The sequence below is a fragment of the Pleurodeles waltl genome, chromosome 2_2, assembly GCF_031143425.1.
Source record: "Pleurodeles waltl isolate 20211129_DDA chromosome 2_2, aPleWal1.hap1.20221129, whole genome shotgun sequence".
Classification (NCBI taxonomy): domain Eukaryota; kingdom Metazoa; phylum Chordata; class Amphibia; order Caudata; family Salamandridae; genus Pleurodeles; species Pleurodeles waltl.
The window spans coordinates 37,435,973-37,460,068 of record NC_090439.1 but is presented as its reverse complement, the minus strand read 5'-3'; positions in this window follow the sequence as shown (position 1 = coordinate 37,460,068).

The window sequence follows — 24,096 nt, the reverse complement described above, 5'->3', positions numbered from 1 at the left end:
ACTTGGCACCTGAGGTGGAAAAGGCCTGGCAGCGAAGGGGTTATATTCAAAATGTATTGTCTAGATGTCCTATCATTCATGGGAGGATCTCTGTATCACATCCAGAATCCAATGACCAAGTGAAGAGATTGAAAAGTGTGGTGAAAGTGACTATTCAATTATCTGTTAAGTGAGGGTTAATTTGGGGGAAGACATTGCAAGCAATGGTCTAAACATATAGAAACACTCCCATTACTGTGAGTGAAATTATCCCATTTGAATTATTGAGAGGGTGTAAACCAAGTACATGCCTTGTACCATGGTGGTTGAAGAACAAGAAGAGCCATTATACAGAAGTAGAGTGTATAAAAATAAGTGGGGTGGTAGAGGACTAGAAGCACAAAATGAAAGTTGAGGTGGATATGAGAAAAGTCATTAGCAGCAAAGTGAATGTGAATGTGGGTTATTTTGTTTGTTTCAAGAAAAACACACCAGTAAGCAAGGAATCAGCATGTTGGTCCGATCCAGTGAAAGTTGCAGAAGTGTTTAGTAATGCTGAGCGTATAGTTATTGGGCCAGTGGAGCATCTAAATCATGTTTCTCTATTTAAAGGGAAAATAGAGGAAAGAGGAAGACAAGGAGAGGATGAAGTGGAATGTACTGCTACAGAATATTCCTTTGCAGGATATTCTATTAACGGAGACAGTAAATCCTTGGCCCTTCATAAGGGTGTGAAGAAAAACAGCATCCGACTACACAGCAAATCAATACAAATTTAAAAGAATGACTAACGTGGTCACATAAGGAAAGCTCTATTCTGAAATAAAGTTAGGGGTTTTTATTACAAGCTCAAACTCAAAGTCATGTAGACAATTCTCAAGATAAAAGCATAAAGATACAGAAGGGAAATCTGGAGTAATGGGTCACTAACTAAAGTAGGCAAAAAAGGGAAGGAATCAGCATTTCAGAAGCTTGGTCAAGAGTTCAAATATCTGGGTCAGGGAAAATCGACAAGTCTCAGCAAGACATTTCAAAGGGGCAATAGTAGAGAGGACTGTACCTCTCAGAGTCCAAGGGGTTTAACAATCAGGGATAGGATGGAGCAGGCATCTGCGATGGGGTCTGGAGAGAGACTGCTCAGGTGAAAGTGAGAAAATGAGTTCTGCAAATCCTTCTGGGAAATTATATGTCAAAGTTCATGGTGCACAATGATTTGCCAATCTATCACTTCACATGACGCAGAAGATGTAAATGTCCAATGGTAAGCAGCCATAGGACACAGACTGCAACATCAGTGAAAGTTCTAAGGTTCTTCATGTGAAATGACTTCTATCTTAGCTCATCCATACAAATTGAAACAAATGTATATATTGTCAGGTCCACAGTTCCTGAATGTAATGGTAATGTACTCAAAGTTACGTTTCCAAGCTCTCTATGTGAAAAACAATAGAACATCTAATACCAAGCTCATGAGATTTAAGTCTGAAAGGAAAGTTCACATTAGAAAGAATCACTAAACATTTTCTGCACAGTCAGGAACAGTACCTTGCATGCCTCACTTAGGCTAAGCAAACTAATAAAAATGACAGATTAATTTATGCAATTAATACACATTTAACATTCAAATTATGAATTCAGTTAATAACCTTTGTCAGTGTTCGTGCTACAGTAGATTTAAAATGGCATAACTCTATAAATACATTTCTATGAATATTATGTAGAACCAACACTTCAACTTTTAGATCTAATATTTTAAACATTTCTCTTCTAAATATCATTATTGTTTTAATGTACACTATTAACTAATACCATGAATTATAACACAGATACAATTTAATTTGTTATACATGAACTTTAGAGGCTATACCACGTGTCTTGTAACTACAAACCCACAGTGAGTGTTCCACTTTACATTAGAACTTTTAATACTTTTATTAACATAATGCATAAACTGTCACATATCAATGGTCACTGTGACATGAGGGGCAGCACTAACATTTCTGCAACATCTGTACCCCCTCTAATGGCAATCAAGCCATCACACAAATTACAATCCCTCATTTTAATCAGACAACTCAAAATTTCGGAGGTCGTTTCAGGTAAGATTTTCTGGACACCTCTAATTGCTGGATGTCACTGTAATATAGCCATCACCTAGTCTCCATCTCAAACTCTTCTCTTCTATCTCTTCTGCTGGTTCTCATATTTTTCAGCCTCTGGATCAACCTGTAAAGACCAACTGCAACAAGCGCACACAGGACTATTGACACAGGGCTATTATCAATATAGCTTTCAAGATGTTTCCAACAATACCTCTCTCTAGACTTCCAAAAGACCTTCCAACTGCTGAAAAATCTATAACCTTTTGCTTCTCAGGCGTCTGTCACTTCTAACTCTTTCAGGTCCTTTCTCAATTCTGTCATATTCAAAATATGCTTCCTTAGCTTCTTCCTCTTATCAGATATATAAGTGCAACACGGCTGACGTTGTAACACTTTGCATACTATGCCCTTGTTTGCAAGAAGAATGTCTAACGCAAGGTAATTTTGTAAAACAATTGATCCCATGGCAACCATTTCTGTGTCATCTAATAACAAGGAACCTGCTGTATCTGTATAAAGCTGATCTACAATGGTTGACAATTTCCTTATCTAGTGATCATTCAGGACCACATCCAATCATGGAATTATGTCACGAGAAATATCACCTACTATTCCTGAAGCACTGGCACCTCTTTTAACTGTGGTGTTTGGTTTCTCATCCCCAACTGAATCACAGAATTTTTCCACATGCTAAATCTTTGGAAAGACTACTCCCAGGTATCATGTTCTATACCACCCTTTCCGCAGCTTGTCATAGGATTTTCCCCACCAATTAAATATATACCTGGTATGCCGGGGTCTTGCCCAGCTAACATAAACCTCCACATGATTTTAATAAAAAAACATGTCTACATTCACTAGTCCCTCCAAAAATTGTGTCAGTTTTTGATTTAGGTCTATATGCACATAGTTTCCCTACATGTTGCCAATCTAAACCAAGGGGTAATTGACTCCCTGCTAATGAATTAGTTTATTCTCTTTCCCAACTTTTCTACTTAACCTTTCATAGCTCTTCTTCTGTCTTCCTCTTGGCCAATTAATTATTTTACTACTGGGGTAAGAATAAAGGTCAGGTTATTTCTATGAGCAAAAACCTGTACCAAATGTCAATAAAGGTTCAAAGAAACCTCCCACTGGGTCAATGTTCTTCACTTTAGCAATGCTGTGTGAATGTTTTATGGCTGTTACAATTGAGGAAACCATATCATAATTTGAATATTAATATTGACAATATTCCTGCTGATACAAGAGTGTTAGCAACAAGCAACAGGTAATTCCATAGGTTAATGGTATTCTATGATAAATGATCGTCTCACTAACTGATGATCGTAACTATGTGCATACATAACAATCTCTAAATTCTATTGTATTTACATATTCGTTTAGTACTCTGTAATAAGTATATATAGGCAAATCACCCGCAGATCTATTTGCACGTAATTCTTTTTCATTCATCAAAGATTTCTGGTTCACTTTTGTGCTTGGAAAACTCAGGCACTTGTAAATTTGACCTTTTCTAAATCAGTAGGGTTAGAAAAATGTAATCCAACTAGCAATAACATGATTATTATGATTGTTACAACTAATAATCCTATACACATGTAACTAAGCTTACTCCTGTTGTTTCTGGTAGACTCCATGACTTCTGTAATTCAGACCAAAAAAATCTGAATTCAAAAATCAAAAAACAAAAATGCAAAAAAACAAATGCAGTTGCAGAATATCACTGTCTCTTTCAGTCATTTTTTATTTGTGAGCCAAGCAAAATACCAAAAATAGTGAACTGAAACAAAAACAAAAATATTCTTGATGTTCTAGAAAATTGTACTCTAGCAAATGTCCATAAGGCTTCTAATAAATATTCAAATGTCTCTATCAAAAACACATTTCATAATCAGTAATAGTCACCTCCAGGATATAATGTATTTTTTCCTCTCATCAAGTGGCAATGAGATTTCAAATTCACTTCCACCACCATCACAAACTCAAGAATGTTGCACTGGATTTGTATTCCTTCTCCCATTCATTTGCTGCAAAGTTTGTCCATTCGGGTGCTGAGTACTTTCAACTAGGAACTCTTTTTCATTTTGATCTCTGAGATACTTCACTCCTAGCATTACTGTCATTTGTCTTGAATCCTCAGTTTCTTCAACAATCATTTGAGGCTCTTATACAGCTGGCACAGTTTGCTCACTTGGCCAATTGTCTCCTGGTGCAGCTCTTTTTACTACAGCATCTGGTCCCTCATCAGCATCTGAACTTCCACAAGTCATTTGATTCCCTCTCACCTCTTCTGTATCAACCATTCCTGCTGACTCGCTCAAACCCCCTCTGACAGCAATTGTGCTATATCAGCCACTTGTCCAGCCCCAAAAGCTTGACTAAACTGATCCATCTCACTCACTGTAATTGACTCTTCTGGAACATCTGATATAATATCTAGGGGCCTGGAACTTTGCAAGTGTGGCTAGCATGCACCCAGTGGCGGAGACCAACACACTTCACAGTTGTCGTAGTGACCAACACTATCTGGTAGGGACCCTTCCGTCGCGGTTCCAAGTAGGACTTCCTCAAGTGCTTCTGAACCATGATTCAGTTACCTTGACAGAGGGCATGGCAGAGCTCCTGCTATAGTTCTTCTGTAGCTTCTCCAACCTGATGAGACAGAGAACAAACAATGTCAGCTAGTCCTTTGCAATAATCCAGTACCAAGCCATCTGTAATATTTACAAGTGCATTCACAGGCATAACTGGCAATCTCATGGCTCTCCCTTTATGATTTCATAAAGCAACAACCCAGTCTTTCTGACAGGAGTACTACTCATTCTTATCAAAACAAGACACAATGCATCTGGCAATTTCAGAGTGGTGGATGCACATACTTTTGCCAAATTGGACTTCTGAGTTCTGTTAACCTGCTCCACCCTTCCAGAAGGTTTGTAACTGTAATATAGTCTTTGCTCATCTTGAAATGCTGCACATAATAATTTTAGCACCTCACTATTGACGTGTGTCCCTCAGTCTGACTATAGAGAGGTCGGGAAGCCGAACCTTGGAATCAATTCCCTAAGGAACAGCTTTGCTACTGTGAGACAATCATTTCTCCTGGTCAGGTAAGTTTCAACTCAACGAGAGAAAATACACACAACGGTTAAAATATTCTCAGTCCATTGCATATGGGTAACTCAAAAAAGTCTAGATGCATTGTGATGAATGGTCCTTGGGATCTGCCTGTCTCTACATTCATCTGCTGGCATATTACACATTTGTGACATACAGCTTGTGCTATCAGTTAGAACTAGGGATTGTCTGCCTAGGGGTCCTAATCATTGCATCTCCACCAACATGTTCTTGTTCATGATAGTGTTTAGCCATGGGTGGTAACAGACTACTCAGTAACAAGCTCTTCCATCACTTGAAACTCAAATATCATCCTCCTTTCTCTTGACACATCCTGCTCTAACCTAACTTTGATGTTTCTCTTCTTTTGTTTTTTCCTGCAATGTTTTCTCTTCTTATAATGTATCAACAGCAGTTAACATGAAATTCTGACTTGTCTTACCACTTAATTCATTGTTCCACTCTCCAATAAAGGAAGTACAGCTTAGGGCACAATATCTCTCCACTTTGTCTGCATACGTGTTTCCCAAAGATACAATGTCAGTCGACTTTCGGTCTGCTGCACATATCCCAACAGCAATACGAACAGGCAATTGTAATGTATTCAACAAATTATAAACTTTGCCCCCATTCCTACTTGGTAAAGCTAGAAGAGGTCATAAAGCCTCTTTGGAACAATAACTAACGATAGTCATGAACGACACAACATGATAGACATATTGACTATCAGTGAAAATTATCACTTTCAGCTGTTCAGAAACACAGCATGCCCTAGTAAGAAGAACTACGTTGGTTACTAAGACAGAAAACAAACATTTTGTGAAGCCAGGAAGCTTTGATCACACCTGACACTGTGAAAACAGTATAACCAGTTTTGAGTGGACCTTCTTTTTCTCTTAAACAGAAGGTATTAACAAATACAACATAATCATTTTCAAATTTAGGAACATATTGAACATCAGGTCCTGACTTTGTGCATAAATCAGTAAGCCACAAAGTTGTGTGGAGAAGAACTGAATACTAGAAACATTTGCATAAAAAACAAAATAAATACGCCACAGATAATAGAACATTGAAAGAGAAATATTGTGTTATTCATTTAGTACAAGTCAATCATATCATGAAGAAAATACAATCATAAAGAAAATACAAGTCACTATACATGTCACCTGATCATAAAAATCTTTTCCCATAAATCAGTTGAAACCACAAAGTACGCTAATAGTATTCATAGCATATACATCATGTATTAATTAGAGTTGCCAATATTGTCCATCAATTTGAACTTGCTAAGGTTGCCATCCATTTGAAGTTGCTAGGGTGGCCAACACGTGTTATGCAGAATGTCCGCTCCTTCAGGGCTATACATTGATGGTGTTGCGGGCCAGCCCTCACTTCTGACCGTGACCCGATCCGAGAAACACCTGGAGGTACCCCGGGGACATGGAAGAATACTGCTCCATCCAAGATGCGGGACCACTTCTGGGGTCGCGACCTTGTGGCGTGAATCGCACCAGAAGAAAAAGAAGAAGAAGGAGTCATGAGTGTCTCAGTAGACGAGGAAAGCGGGAAAAGGAGACGCACAAGGGAGGAGAAGATGTGGGACCTGACCCAAGACCTAGACGAGACGTGTGGAGAGAAGGAGGGCAGAAAAACTCACTGATGGAACAGACGAGTTATCTGTAGAAGCCCAAGGCATATATTACAGTGGGGCAGCCCAGCCACTTTCCAGGAGGAACGTGGCTTCGCAAGGTACGGGCATATTGGAAGGAGGGCCGGGCAGCAGTGAAAAGGGGAAAAGGAGGAAAAGGACAGAGAGACAGGAGGGAAACCCAAATAAAATGGGCAATGATTGGGGAAGTTGAAAAACAAAAAAAATACTCCTGATATAATAATTGAATTTAACTGGTGCCAGGAGACTCTCAGTTTCCTTTGCATGATTCACTGAGAGCCTAATTTACTGTTTTTATTGGTGTGAACCACTGGGAACCCCTGGAGAAGTACAATTTACCCCACCCTCACTGATCCCCCACCTACACCTTTCTGGTGCCCTGGTACAACTCACCTATGATTCCCAAAGAAACCACTTACCTGAATCCGTCCTCTCTGTGTTTTGCTTGAGGAACATCTATACCAAGATCTCCCTGTCCAGGAAACCTAATCAGTCCAGGACAGCCCAATGGAACCTCATTCGTACCCACTACAAAGGAAATGAGAAGACAGTTTAATCAGAGAGACGTTTAACATATTTTTGTGTTTGTTTTCAATGAATAAGACAGTATTATTAAGAAAATAAATTCACCTTCAGTTACAAAGCATCCTAGTGGACTATCACTGCTATCCCCCCCTTATAGTGGTGTCAGAAGTGGGATTTTCGGTGATCCACATACTCCACTCGACAGAGCTGTTAGGGGAAAGTAAAGCCAGAGACAGAGATGGAGGAGATGATTAGACAGTTGGCAGAAGGACAGAGACATTTACAACTGATATTTGAGGAGCAAATGAGGAACGCCCAAAGAGATAGAGAACAGCTACAAGAGGACCTGAAAAACCAGGCATCTCCAAGTGCCCACAATCAATTAACCATGAAAGATCTATCCAAAAGTTATCAGAAACGGTTGCAGACATTAAGGTACACCCTAACGTTCCACGTTCAGTCCTGCAAAAATATCTGACCGGAGAGGATCCGGAATCTTTCTTCACAAATTTTGAGAGGGTGGCCCTTTCAGCCTCATGGCCCAAAGAAAGATGGCGCCAGTATATTGCTCCATTATTGACAGGGGAACTACAAACAGCGAATCAATCGCTAACCTGGGAGGCTTGACCCCGTATGATGAGATAAAGAAAGCCATATTGGAGAGATTAGTACAGAAAATATTGTTGGAGCAATATTTAGAATCTCTGCCTCTTCAAACCCGACAATGGATTAGACAAAATCCCAGAGTTACAGTACCTGAGGCTATTGAGCTAGCTAGTGCTTATCATCGCACTATTGATGTAAAAGTAAACCCTAATAGAAATTACAGAGCTCTACCCCCTCCAGGTAGATATTCTGAGAGACATACGTCTAGAGCTAGTTCATATGTTCGTAGGTCCTCCCGTTCTTTAGGCAAAGAAATGATATCACAACCACAATGTTATCACTGTGCTGACTGGGGCCACATAGCCTGTAATTACCCTCAAAGGGTCCCTAATCTGGAACCCATGGAAATAGGAGTTTCTAAGGGGAGAGTGCTATGCGCCGGGGACAAAAATACCAAATATGTGATAGAGATGATAGTGAATGTGATAACCACCCCTGTATTAACTTGACTCTGTCGTCAATCAGTAATCCGAGCTGAGCTGGTGAAACCGAGCCAGTGGGATGAGGAAAATAAATCAGCAATAACCTGTGCACATGGGGAGACCAGGGTTTACCCCATAGCCCAAATAGACATTGACTGGAGAAATGAATGTGAACGTCTTAAGGTGGGGGTTATACCACAGTTGATTGTAGACCTTATTGTGAGTACGGACTATTTAGGATTTTTATCCTTAATGGATAAGGCTATCCAGCAAGAGAAAACCAAGGAGTGGCTATTAAAAGCTCCCTTTCATGGTGAAACAATAAAGGGAGGTAAGGAAAAACACAAAATGAGTTGAAGAGAAAAGCGAGAAAAAAAAACCCTGTACCCAAACCGAAGTACCTCACATGTGTTCCTTCTCTTTCACAGCACCACCAGACGATTCTCCGATGGGGAGCTGCAGGGTAAATCTGAGGGAAGCCCCTATCCTTAGAAACGTCTGGGAGCAGGTTGTTCCAGAGACCCAAGATAAGGTAGGAATCACCTTCATCTTAAGAAAGGGTCTGTTATATAGATGGGTTGAATCCACAGGTAAAACACAGATTCAGCTACTTGTACCCCAATCATTCAGACTCCAAGGATGTACACTTGGCTCATAGTAAGACAGGGGGAGGGCACTATGGTCACAAAAATACTGAGTCCTACTTACTCCAAAGGTTCTATTGGCCTGGATTGTTCTCAGATGACAGAAAGGTTTGTGCTTCATGTAAAATATGTCAGTTAGTAATCACCCTCAACAACCCAAATCTCTGTTACTTCCCTTACCCATTATTGATATCCCCTTCACCAGGGTCAGAATGGACTTGGTTGGACCCATAGTCAGCCCAGGGTTACAAGTACATATTAGTACTTGTTGACTATGCTACCCGCTATCCAGAAGTGATACCATTGAGGAATATGAACACACAAACAGTAGCTCAGGTCATGATCGTCTTCTTTACCGAAGTAGGTTTCCTTAAGGAACTAGTAACTGAACAGGGCACTCCGTTCAGATCCCATTTGATGAAACAGATGTATACACTGCTCAGTGTAAATCAAATAAGGACCATGGTTTCCCATCTTCAAACAGACAGGCTAGTAGAGAGATACAACCGTACTATCAAATCCCTACTGAAAAAGACCATATCTGATAATGGGAGAGAGTGGTTTAGGAAACTACCTCCAGTTCTATATGTAATCAGGACCCATGTACAATCCTCTACAGGACATTGCCCTTTTGAACTGGTGTTCAGAAGAAATTCCAAAAGTTTGTTAGATATGGCCGCAGAAAGATGGGAAGAGGAAGAAGATGAGGGAAAGAATATTCTGGATTATGCTAAGGAACTAAGAGACAACCTACATTCTCTATGGGATGATGTACCTCAACAAATGGAGGATACCCATAGGAGACAGAAACAATATTATGATCAGGGAAGTAAGCTTAGGGAACTATAAATAGGAATGAAGGTCCTTATTCGGTTACCCTCCTCTGAAAATAAAATGTTAGCAAAATGGCAGGGACCCTATCAAGTAATAGGAAAAGTCTCTCCCGTCGCATACAGAATCGCAGTACCTCATGCCCACAAGAGCAAACAGATTTATCATATTAACTTATTAAATGAGTGGCTAGAAGAATAATCCATTAATCCCCCGTCTAGACAAGTAGCTTTAGTCACACATACCCAAGGTTTAAATATCCAGTTTCCACCCTCCAACCCAGAGGCAGACAGAGCCTTCCCAAGCCTAAGTGAGCAATTAAGCTCCAAACAAAAAGAACAGGCAATCACCTTAATAAACAATTACCAAGAAGTCTTTTTGGCAAAACCTGGACGAATCCCTATAGTTCAACATCATATAGACATCGAAAGGGCTAAACACGTACATTTAAGACCATATAATATCCACGAGGCTAGACGACAGGCAGTAGAAGACGAGATAAAGAAAATGTTAGAGAGTGACATTATAGAACTGTACTCCAGTCCATGGTGCTCACCTATTGTACTAGTCCCGAAACCAGATAACACTATCCGTTTTTTTATCGACTTTCAACAATTAAATTCAATACCTACCGTAGGCCCAGGGTAGATGAAATGATCGAAAAATTGGGAGGTGCTTGGTATCTCACCACCTTAGATTTAACAAAAGGGTACTAGCAGATATCATTAGCACCAGAAGATAGATGCAAAATGGCGTTTTCCACTCCTTCAGGATTTAGCCGTTAAAAGTAATGACATTCGGACTCCATGGAGCCCTTGCTACCTTTCAGAGACTTATGGACCAGATACCTCGTACACCCAAAACGTACACAGCTGCATATTGAGACGACATTGTCGTTTTTAGTCTTTCTTGGGAGAGTCAATTGAAGCACTTAGAAGCAGTAATCCTAACCCTTGAAGAAGCAAAATTAACAGCCAATCCAAAAAATTGTCGCCTAGCACAAGAATCAATCCAGTATTCAGGGTATCGCATAGAACAGGGCACCATCAAACATCAGATCGACAAAGTACAAGACATCCAAGATATTCTCTATCCCACAACTAAGAAACAAATATGTTCCTTTTTAGGCATGGCTGGATATTACCGAAGGTTTATCCCTTGCTTTTCTGATAAAGCCACAGTTTTGACACATCTTCTCCATGCTAAACATCCAATGCGCCACACATGCGACAATGAATATTTCCAGTACCTTTGAGATGCAGTAATTGGGAAGATGTATGAAGTATGGGTAGGTTTAATATTTTTTATATTTTTGGTTTGATATTTTATTTTCTGTGAGCTGGAGACTGAACTATCCACAATTGTTTTCCTATTTAGGCCTTGTATGAGCTACTAACCACAGATGATTAATTATATTGTGGATTATGTAGTATTTACTTTATAAATGTTGACAATTTTGTGGGTCTGGTAATTTGACTGGAATATGGTGAGTTTTTCTTATGCACTCAGTAATGGCTGATGCCTAGGCACATTGATATATTATATAAGGAACAATTTAGCTTATACAATAGGTCACATCCAAACAAACTTACAGGACTTGAATCACAGACCACAATTTGATGTCCATCCTCAAACAACCCTATTTTTACTGGGGCCGATTCTGCTACAGGGTTGCTCATTTGTGACTCCTACAACCTGAATTTTTCTTCCTGAAAGGGGCAAATGAGGAACTTCTGCTGTTCTGACAGTGGGGTTTGTTGCCCCAGTGTCAAACAGAAATGACACTTGGTAACCACTATATGAGGATTTACACAGGGACCACATTGATATACTTCTAAGGAAGCGCCAAACATGCAACCATCATCATCTGAACTATCCACTTGGAGAACTTCACTCAAATCCATTAAGGGAAACTATGATGCCAACTAATTCACATCTACATTTGCAGTCTGTATTTGAGTCTGATTATTTCCTTGTGTTTGAACAACTCTATTACTCTGTACCTGAATAGTCACATTATTAAGGAGCCACTCCCTCCTCCAATGTCCTACATATCCGCACCTGGGACACGGATTAGCTCTTGTCAAAATATAGACGTCAACAGCATCACTCTGTCTACCTGAACACAACGTCCTCAGCAGATAGGTTGGAAAACATTAGTTCCCTGCTGTTGTACTCCTTGCAATGCACCAGTGTTCACTATAATCTATGGACTTTGACTAGCTTTCTGTGCAGCTTTCAATTGTATTACCATTACCTTCTGCTTCAATTCCAATTCATCACTGCACTATTTTGCATTCCGCAGGATTTATTCAACCAACTTGTTCTGCCAACAAATCAAATGCTGCTGAATCATGTCACTTATCTCATGTTTCAGTTCTTGTACAAATCTGAACACAAAATGACCCATATCTTTAGCTCCTATGGTTTCTGTACCACTGTAATGTTCAAACACCTAAAACAATCTCTCATAATAGGAATTTTCGACTCCTTAGATTCCTGTCAAACCTCAGCCAGTCATTGTCTTTTGGACACACTCTGTTCTTTAAAAAGCCAATAACCTTGTAATATGTTTTCCTCACCTCTTCAGATTTTGCACCTGTTGCTGGATCTCACAGAGGTTCACTTTCAGGCCAGTCAACAAATACCTTGCACTCTGTCCACAAGTCACTTGGAATGACAATGTCAAACAACGCATTCAAATCTTCCCACAGACATTTTGAAATTTTCTCAAAACCTTCAACCGGCTTATACAATTCCACTGGTTTCTCTCTCAATTGCAGGTAATCATTTGTGAATTACAAAATATCACTCCAACTCCAACGTACAAGGTCTCAACTGAGGCATTTTCACATAAACCTCAACTTGACTTGCTCCTATATAATAGGCACACATGGTTCTTGCTTTCTTTTGGTCTCTTTTCTTCACCCATCTACCCTCCCACTTATCTAACGTTCCACATTTCTTAAGTATGTGATTCATTCTTTAATATGCAATTTCATTCCAGGGGATCTCATGATAGCTATGTCCTTGTCACTAAACTACAATTGGTAACTTATCCGTAAGTGCTTTGCTTTCACCAAATCCACACCATATTTCTTGGCCACTTCTGACAATCTTTAATAAGGATGTCCTGCAGGCTTAGTAACATCTTTGCACATGATCTGCATTTCATCCTCTGTGTAAATCTTTAACTGGGCAATGTCTAAATTTCCCAGTATTATTTCATTTAACTCATTTTTCAATCTGGATACATCCAATGATGATTCTCTCTCAGCATTGTTGTCTTCTTTCTCACTATATTTTGCTACATTTGTTGCACCATCAGGACTCAAACTCTTTAGCCAGTGATTTGATTGCTGTGCAGTAAAACCTCGCAAACTCACAGGATTATTCTCCAACATTGTTGCTTGTGGAAGGACCTACAATTTGCTGATTCTGAGTACTTACAATAGGCATGTTCTCTGGCATGCTAAAAAGTTATTTCTACTTGTGGGGTACTGCAATTAATGTTTGGTATCTGCTCTGATCAGGGCACAAAATAAGGCGAGGATCTCTGAGGAAACCTTGCATCAGTAGTATATCTTGTTTGACTTGTCATTTCAGTTGGATCTGAAGACCATGTAGGCATTATTGTCTCAGAAGCAAAATAATACCCTCCGTTCCTGAGTAATTTGAATATACTGCCCATTGTAGACTGTTTGGTATCATCTCATTGAATGTAACTGGAATATCAGAAACAGTTGGGACATTTAAATAATGCCAACTACTTCCAGACATATCTGGAGTGTACAAAGGAACAACTGGACCTAGCCTTACAGGAACTGTTAATGCATCTGGACTAATATAATTCACCTGGGTCTGGGGAATATTAATTCCTGCACTTTGTCCCGACAAGTCAGTACTGAAACTTTGTCCTGTTTGAGTCAGAGAAACATTTGGTATGGGCTAATTTGGACTAAACCTTTGCACAGGTTGACACAAATGAAAACGTTATGCTGCCTGATTTCCACAGGATGTTTATACTGATTGGTTCATGTCAGAATCTGGTGCAATCTGATTCATATTAGCACTCTGTACAGGCTGAACTGTGCAAAATACTGAACTGGTTGGTTCATACTAGATATGTGTTACTGCATTTGCAAGTGTACTTGGCACTGTCTGGTTCGGGGTTTGTGCAACTGAAGCAGGTAGCACATTAGGGGTTACATCTTGTGCAGCTTCACTTGTTATTCCTACTTCTACAGAATGGTACGAAGGCAGACAATTCAGCAATAACTGATTTGAAAATTCATCATCCGAATCACTCTTGTGTGTCACAATCTTTTTTCCCGTCTCAGTATCTGTTGTCTGTTCTGTTTTCACTGTCCTTTTTTCACTCTTTGGCTTAGTGATTTCTCCTTCTTCACTCAAAATAGCTGGATACAATCTAGTTCCCTCAATAGTTTCCATTATACCACTTGTAGTGGAGCACCTCTACAATGAAGACATTTCGGAAAGGTGAAGGGTGAATCTGGTTTCCAAGTTTCGGAAGGCCAGGGACGGGGATATTAAGAAGCAAATACCTCCAATAGAAAGTGTTTTAGAAACCATTCACAGTACCAAATGCAAAAGGGGGAATTGAGTAAAATATGTCTATGTGTATTGAGGCAATATCAGTGTAGTATATGAATTTTCTGTTGTGGAAAAACGTATTCATACAGATATCCAACTTCGTAAAAAAATAAATCCTGTCACACAAGTCTGGAGATCACTCACGCAGTTTTGTGGGAGCAGTATTTGAATTAGCCAGTAATTTTGGACAGATATTTGTGCATTACAACATCACTATGACACAAGTTATGTGCTTCAGTAACATCCTTCACCAAAACACACTTTTATTTAGCCAAGTTAGACTATATTTAAGATGTAAATATGTCACTTGTGCATTGCCATCTTTTGCTCTGGTCAACTAACGTCCGTAGGGTAATCAACATCACAAGTAAATGTCATACTATGTAAGGGGGGTGACTACATGAATGAATAGGTTTCATGCTCAAATTTGATAAGGAAAATTGAAATATAAAAATACTATTGGACAGATGACACAAACAGGTTTGACAGATCACTGGCAACAATGAAAAGTACAGTATATGATGCAAAAATATATGAACTTCAGTGACTGCAAGATCTACTACTGATAAATTCAAATATCCTTGACTCAGAACTGTTCACATGAGATAGCCCTATGCGCATTATTTAAAACATCTAGTTAACAAGCAGCCTTCCGCCTCAGCTAATGATGCAACAAAGCATGTTGGAACAGAATGTAAAATTCTCATACTTGGGGGCATACTAATAGTTCACTTAAGGCAATACAGCAAAGCAAGTTACTGTGCTGCATTGCGTAGACAGAAGAGAGCTGAACAGCGTCACATTTACTAAGATAATATGATATTCAGCTCTTTCCCTGTGCTTGCACACAGGTATCTGCCTAGCACTCTCACTATGGTGCAAACGTGCCTGCTTTACGGAAAAAAAATGTTTTGTGCAGGATTGTATTCCTTCTTGCACAAAGATAATCCTTAAAGGCAGATTCCTCTGCAAAATGCAGCGCACATGGAAAGAAGAAGAAACAAGGAGAAAATATGTTTCTCCCTGTTTATCAGTGTTGGGTATGCAAACCATTTTGGTGCAAACCCAGGTTTACAAGTCCTTGTAAATCTCTGTTTGCATCAAAATACATGGGTGAATGAACTGGAACGCCCATGGCCCCTCCATGCAATCCCTATTTGACCAAAAGTGACTCAAGGTAGCACTATGCACTGCATTGCATTACTCAAGCACATATAGCAACACAAATTGGCTTTGCCTGGCTTGTAATTGCCAAAATGGATTTTGTAATGGGGCTGCATTACAAAAAGTGATGCAACCGGATGCAAATCTTTATGAAATCTGGGCCTCAGTTCCTAGGTATACTATTATCTCACGATATTTAATTACAGAGCCAGAACACCAATATGGTGATGCACAGCAGCATGCTCAGCACCAGAATACCCTCCCAAGTGATAGTGTGGACTACCAATCTGCATAACATAAAATCTTTCTTATGGTGCCACTGCAGAGACTAGCAAATAAAAGGAATATGCCTGAAAAACAACAATTTTTTCCTGGACATATGGCACTCCAGTAGCAACATGTTATCCTTGTAACATTACTGATACACTCAAAACACTGTTGCATGGAATCTGTAACAGTATCAATGTCTAATGTTTCACAAGTTATATACTATGGGCCATATTTGTGGCCAAATGACACAGAGCAGCAAGTCACAAGGAAAGGGCAGGAATGCCCCGTATTTCTATACTGCCTGTGAAAAAGGCATCACACTTGGTTAAAAACCGGAACACGTGGCAAAAGCAAAATTGTTTACCCCATGTTAACGTGAAAAAATCTATTGACCCGAGGACTAAGCTGATGATGCAATACATAGATAGATATAGCTTTTTGAAAAGTGAATTTTCAATTAAAAGTGTATGTTCCCCCTCATTGCTATTTCATGGCTTTTTCAAAGCCAGGGTTGAAGTTGACAGAATTTCAGAATCCTTAAATATAACACAAATCGTTTTTTAGTGAGCCTCTGTTCTCAGCATGGTTTTTGTCACACTCCTGAACTAATTGGTCTCGAGTCCTCACTGTTGTTGGTCCTTTGTCACCGAAACGAATTATCACTGATTATTAGCGGGAAGCAGTTACGATTTCTGCTTGTGCAGACACAGCAACAACTCAAGTCTAACAAAATATTCACTTAATTGCTTCATCCAGCCCTCTCCGCATGCTGTCACCCCATACTGACGATCTGAGTGACTCCGCAGAACCCTGTCCGTCTGATATCCAGAATAAAGGGCACAGATGAAAGGAACATCATGAAAGTCAACTGTCACAATAACTTCTAACACATGAAAAGCAGGGGCAGATTAAATGCTCAATGGAATAAAAAAAACTCCTTCTGTTGGTCAAATACATGATTCGACATGGCAATGTCTGGGACACCATCAGGATGAAACAGGCTCATCTGGCACTCGCCGCACCGGTCATTTTGGAGTCTCTTGTCAACTTAAATCGTGCACGAATATATAGCGAGTTATGATGTTAATAAAATGTTGCAAAATTCACAAAAGAGCAAATACAGAAATGTCTGACCTACCTTAAGCCACAAAACAGTCAGGATTGCCTGCCAAATTTGTTGCAGAGTGAATTACTTAGATTTTCTGATACGGAAAGCCTGAATTTATTGTAATTGTGTTTCTGTAGCGCTTCCTACCCCTGAGAAGGCATCGCAGGGCTTTTTGGTGAGTAGCACTCTACTGCTGGACCCAAAAAGAATTAGTGGTGATCTGGTACAGGGAAATATAAGTTGTTTATTTGAGCAATCGCCAGGTAAGTCTGTGATTTGGATTTAATAGGATAAAGTAGGGATAGAGGAGGGAAGAGACTAGAAACTGATTTGGGAGATCTTAGTAAATGAAGAGTGGAGGATGAGGTAGAGGATGAGACGTAGAGTAGTGCCTGGAGGGAGCTGTAGTTTTTTTCTTCTTTTTTTCTATGGTAGGAGTAAGATAAATATATAGATACATAACTACTTTGAAAGATATTTATATGCATTGAAAATAATAAATAGATATAAAGTTGTATTATACAAAGTCCCATATGTGCATGTATGGATAAATAGTTAGAAACTCGGGGGGTGATTCTGTCCCCGGCGGTACTAGACCGCCGGGGCCAGGGTCGGCGGGAGCACCGCCAACAGGCTGGCGGTGCCCCGCAGGGCATTCTGACCGCGGCGGTTCAGCCGCGGTCAGAAGAGGAAAACCGGCAGTCTCCCGCCGGTTTTCCGCTGCCCTTCTGAATCCTCCATGGCGGCGCAGCTCGCTGCGCAGCCATGGGGATTCAGACACCCTATCCCGCCATCCTGTTCCTGGCGGTTCGCCCGCCATGAACAGGATGGCGGTATGGGGTGTCGTGGGGCCCCTGGGGGCCCCTGCAGTGCCCATGCCAACGGCATGGGCACTGCAGGGGCCCCCGTAAGCAGGCCCCACTTTGAATTTCACTGTCTGCATTGCAGACAGTGAAATTCGCGATGGGTGCAACTGCACCCGTCGCACCTTCCCACTCCGCCGGCTCCATTCGGATCCGGCTTCCTCGTGGGAAGGGAGTTTCCCACTGGGCTGGCGGGCGGCCTTTTGGCAGTCGCCCGCCAGCCCAGTGGGAAACCCAGAATCACCGCAGCGGTCTAATGACCGCGGAGCGGTGTTCTGGAGGGGGGAACTCTGGCGGGCGGCCTCTGCCGCCCGTCAGAGTTAGAATGACCCCCTATGTCTTTTAAAAGTTACTATACATAAAGCAATTTTTGTGTAGTTGTATTAAATGTTTTTTTAAATGTCACGCATTTGTATTTATTTGTTTACATTTATTTCTTTTTGTTTTAGATTTTAACCAATATTTCAACAGTGAAACACTTATAGATATAACGTTATGATCATATTAACGTATTGTGATAATTAAAATAAAATACAACAGAGACCCATAAGCATCTAATCAGATACCTTATATAGCTTATAACACATTGTGATAGATTAGAATAAATAAAGCACTCCAGGAGGTGGATCTAGATCGTCAGGCCAGGCACAGAGTGGGTCATAGTTTTTCCATTCATCATACGAGTATTTCAGTTTTGGATGCATTCAATTTGAGATGGCTCAATGTCATCCACTGATCAACCGCTCTGAGGCAACTGAAGATGTTATAGGTTCCTATGTTTTTGAGGCTTTTCAGTTTAAAAAGTATTTGAGTATCATCTGTGAAGTTATAGCATGTGAGCTGAAATTCATTGATTATTGCCGGTAATGACTTCATGTAGATGTCGAAAAGCATGAATAAGATGATAGAGCTTCGAGGGACCCCTGCTTTCATGAAGTATTGTTTGCAGAGAAAGGAAGAGTATGGATGTCCTTTGTTCTTTTTTGAAAGTGGAATACAATTCACTCAGGAGGAATCCCCTCTATGGCACCTTCATAGAGTCTTTGGATTAGACTGTCATGATAAACTGTGTCCAAGGCAGCTGAAAGAACTAAGGGCCAGATGTATCAAGCTTTTAAGAATTTTAAGAAATCGCTATTTAAGAAATGCAAAATGGGATGTATCAAAATTGCGAGTCGGTAATAGGGATTTCTTCAAATTTGCAAATGAAATTTGAAAGTTGCAAACACCGAATCGCAAAAAAATAGCGATTTTGTATTTGAAAATCGCAAATTGCGAAAACGGCAAACCGGAACAGTCTGATGACATCACAACCAGGAAGTGAGTCAGACCATGCTGTGTCCAGGAGCCACACCCACAGGAGCAGGCAGAGAGACGCAGCCCAGTACCAGGGAGGCAGCCTTGTGAGCCAGCCAGGACCAAACCACAAAATGGCCACTGATGGGAATGTGAAGGAGAAAGGTGACAGGAAGCGCAATCTCAAATTCAGTGAGCATGAATTGGAGGTGCTCACTGAGGAGGTGGTCGGGAACCACAACAAACGTTTTGGGAAGAACTCACTCCAGATACCTGAAAGTGAGAAGAGGAAACTGTGGTCAGACATCCACACCAAAATATGCGCAGTGGGTGTTGCACAGCGTTCGTTGAGGAGACACGTCAGAGATGGTAAAACTTGCGTTCCCGTGCCAAAGAGAGGGTAGCCAGCAGGCTAAAGGAGGCAAGGAGCAATGGAGGAGGACCACCCACCCAAACATCGTCCACACCAATGGAAGACATGGTGGAGTACACACTGCTTCCTGAAGCTGTCAGTGGTGTCACTGACATTGGCACCTCAGGGACACCCAGCACCAGCAAAGGTAAGGGCAGTAATAATGTGTATCCCCATATGTGCATGTACAAATGCCCCCTAGAAAATAGCTATTCACTCAAAGCAGTGTGATAAGTAGTCCCTGCCACATCTTAAATACAAAGCAACAATGTCTTATGGGAGTGGTAGTCCACACCCCTAAAGTACAACTACCACACAAATAGCAAGATAGTGTTCAGCCAAATAGAGAAACAACACATAAGTCTCTTAGTGATATGATATTAGTGTACATTTAATACTATTATGCAACTAATTGTGAAAATTCAAAAATGACGTGCTGCACATTGTCGTTGTAGGTGTCCCAGGCCTTGATGCAGCACAAGGTGGAAATGAGGGGGATAACAAACACAGCTACAGTCAGACTCAAACACCAGTGAGTCCTTCATTATCACAGAAACTAGACAGAGGGCAAGAGTGTTACCTCTCCCAGAGTATAACCTGGACTCAGATGAAATGCTGGATGAAGTAATCACACCACCACCCCCAGAGGCTAGAAGCACCCACAGACAGCAGTCCCTGACCCAGCGTCAGTCCACTCCCCACAGGAGGTGCCACGATGCAGGCTGATAGTGCACTGATGAAGGAAAGGGCCCATTACTCTTTGGCGGCCTTGAAGCTTCCATGCTGAAAGGGCAGTGCCTGCAATGTAAACATATGGGGTCAATGCACAGGCAGTTGGTGTCTCACAATGACAACATGGGAGTACTTCACAAGCAGTTGGAGTCTCTTAATGAAAACATGTGCAAGCTGCATGAGGAACAGCAAACAGCAGCAGAAAACACAAAGGAGATGACAACCGCTATTAGGGAACTCTGCACTGTGATTAAGCAGGAGCGTGTCAGCCACCGTAGGCGCAATCACCTATTGATGGGCCGGTTGCATGGGTTCAGCAGATCAGTCAATAGGCTCGCTACCTCAATTGCCTTGATATCACGACGTGCTGTGGGCATACAAGTGGAGTTGGCACATTGCAGTCAGGACATTGCACAGGGATTGATGCAAATCACCAATGTTTTGGATACAATGCAGACAGCATGCTACAAACAGCAAACTTGCTGGTGGGGATAGTGAGGAACTCTCTAGCCTCAGCAGTCTCACAGCCCCTGTGATGGATCCTAGGCATCGCAGTACCAGACACAGTACTGTCTTTGAACCCGCTACAAGAGGTGCCTCTGAGGCCACTGAACACTCAAGTGGAGTGCATGGACATAGGAAGTAATGATGAGGGGTACAGAGGACTAGCTTAACATCTAGCAAAACTGTTATACTGTGATGCTAATAGTGTGACACTGTTACTCGCACCTGTTGTGTATAGTGCATAGCTATGTCCTAATCATGCATATGTTACATGAAGTCAAGGCAATAAAGATGCTACCTACAGCAATACATATAATAGATGTAGTATTGTCATTACTTGCATCAGAACTGGTTGCACGTGATGTCAGCACGTCTTTGTCTGCCCTCTGCTGCACTGCTTCTGTCTAGTGGGGGAAGGGGTGGCAAGGGATCACCATTCTCATCTGAGTCCAGCTCGGTGGGTTCCACAGGTATGCCCCTCATTGTAGTAATGTTGTGCAACATACCACATGTAGCCCCGATTTTGCAGGTTGTTTTAGGGCTTTCTCGTAGTGCACCACCACTCTTGTGAATGCATCTAAAGCGGCTCTTCAGCAGTCCGAAGGTCCTCTCCACAATACTGTGGCTTATCCTGTGAGCAGCATTATACCTTCTTTCGGCTGGTGTTGCAGGACTCAGGTAGGGTGTCAGTATGAAGGACTGTATGGCATAGGCCCTGTCTCCTGGAATGACATGAGAAAAAAGTGAGTACTTGTTATACGTTACATCTCATTTACATCAATGCAACATTGTCAACTATTACATTACCCAGTAGATATCCTTTTCCAAACTCCCCAGCTAGTAGTCTTGTGTAAATTCCACTGTAGCGAAAGATGTAGGAGTCATGTGTGCTACCAAGATATCTGGCCATCACATTGGTTATAATGTTGGAGGCATTGCTATTTACTTTTATGTTCATGGAATGTGTACTTTTACGGTTCTGATAAACATACTATGTGGCGGATGGTGGACAGATAGCTGCATGTGTCCCATCGATGGCGCCTATTACATGTGGGAATTGGGCAATCTGGTAGAAATCAAATTTTGTCTTTAGTAATTCCTGTGGGGTGTTGGGGAATCTTATGTGTTGTTGAATTTTGCTCTGCATGGCATTGAGAAATGTATTGAAAAATCGTGAGAGGGCACTCTGTGAGACCCCTCCATCTGAGTCATTCTGGGCCTCTTTATATAGGTTGCACCTGGTTAGCACCTGATTTCAATTTGTGGTAAATTGCATGTGCAAAAAGCCATTCTGCGAATACTTGCTATATGCTTGATGCATAGCACTGTGAGACGGAATTTGCGTGTTGCAATCTGAGTATCACAAAAAACGCCTGAATTTGCGGTTTGCAATCTGCGAATTGCAAATCTAGGTCACAATTTGCATCATGCAGATAGCGATTTGCTAAATCATGTCTCTTTTTACTATTCACAGATTGCAACACGCACATTCATGCCGCAGTTGAAAGTAACCACTATTTTAGCGATTCCTTATATTTGCACTGCAAATGCCTTTCATACATTGTGAAAGGCATTTTTACATTCACAAATGGCCAAATTTTGCGATTCACACTGTGTTTGATACATCTGGCCCTAAGAGAAGTAGTGCAACAACCCTGTTCTAGTATACTGTGTTTTAAGGTCCTCCCAGATGGAGATGAGGGCAGATTCTGTGCTTCTTCCTGATCGGAATCCTGTTTTGAAGTTAGAAGGTATGGAGTTGTCTTCAATGAATTGTGACATCTGGGTGAATGGTGCTCTTTCAATTAGTTTGCCCAGGAAAGGTTCAATTGTAATTGGTCTGTAGTTGTTTGGGTCAGGCAGGTCGAGGTTTGCTTTCTTTAGTAATGGGTGCATATATGCCTTTTGCAAGTCTTATGGAAAGACTTCTCTAGTTAAAGAATTTTTGATGATTGTCCCAAGCGGTGTGGCAGCAGACATAGTAAAAAGAATGTTCTTGAAGATTTGTGGTGGACAAGGGTCAGATGGGCAGTCGGCTGGTATACCTGATTTGACAGAATCCATAAATTCAGTTTCTGATAGTTGTTTGAAGGAATGTAGAGGATGGGTTAGCCTACCCTTTGAGGAGATTGTTGGAAATAGGTTAGTGCTTCTGTTTTTTCTTTGTTTTAAATAGGAGCCCAAAATGTCTGCTTTGCTTGTGTAATGATTTGCCAGTTTGTCTGTGAATTCTTAAGAAATTGGATGTTTCTTCTGTGCATTTAAGTTTACGAAATTCAGTTAGAATTTTATAAAAGTCTTTAATTATATATTTAGCATTTTGAATTCCATTGGAATAGTATATTTTTTAGTTTTTTTGATTGTAGACCAGTGTGCCATGCAGAATTTATATTTTTTGTTTTAAATTGTTTAGTTCTGCATTCATCCAAGGCACTTGTTGTCTTTTGCTCTGTTCTGTTGTTTTTAAAGTTGGGTTAGGATATCAAAAGCTTCTTGGTGCCACTAATAGAGTTTTTGAATTTAATTGCTTGTAATTAGTTCTGTGTTGCAAGTTAGTTGTGTTTCCAAGTACTTAAAAATAAAAAATGTCCACTGTGATATGTGTTTCATTGTAAGGTGGCCATAGGTTTGGTGATTTGTGGTGTTTTGCATTGGAAAGTGACCAGCTGGAGGTCTGACCATGTGAGCAGAGTAATCCTTTGATAGGTAAATACTTCTGGAATAACAAAAATTACATCTAGGATGTGTTCAGCAATGTGTGTGTGGTGGTAGATGATCTGATGTAGGTTCAGTGAATCAAGGCCAGCGATGATAGTTCTTGGATAGAGCCTATTGGATTTGTCAAACCATATGTTTAGGCCCCCAAGGAAGCATAGTTTTAATGCAGTAACATAAGGTTCATAACTGTGTCTACAAACGTGTCTGGCGATGTTGCATTGCTAGGTGGTGGTCTGAAAAGAAGGAGGAAGTTGGAGTAGGGTGGCATCTCCTAATGAGGGCCACACAACCTTGTATAGAAATGTTGCCAGCTTTAGTGAGAATAATTGTTTCCTTGGATATAACAGCTAGTTCACCTAGAGATTGTGTTTTGGTGGTGGTGGTGACTTTAATTTCTAGATGAGTGTATAGTATTCTGTGATCTAGTATCTGAGCAACTGATTCAGCATGACAG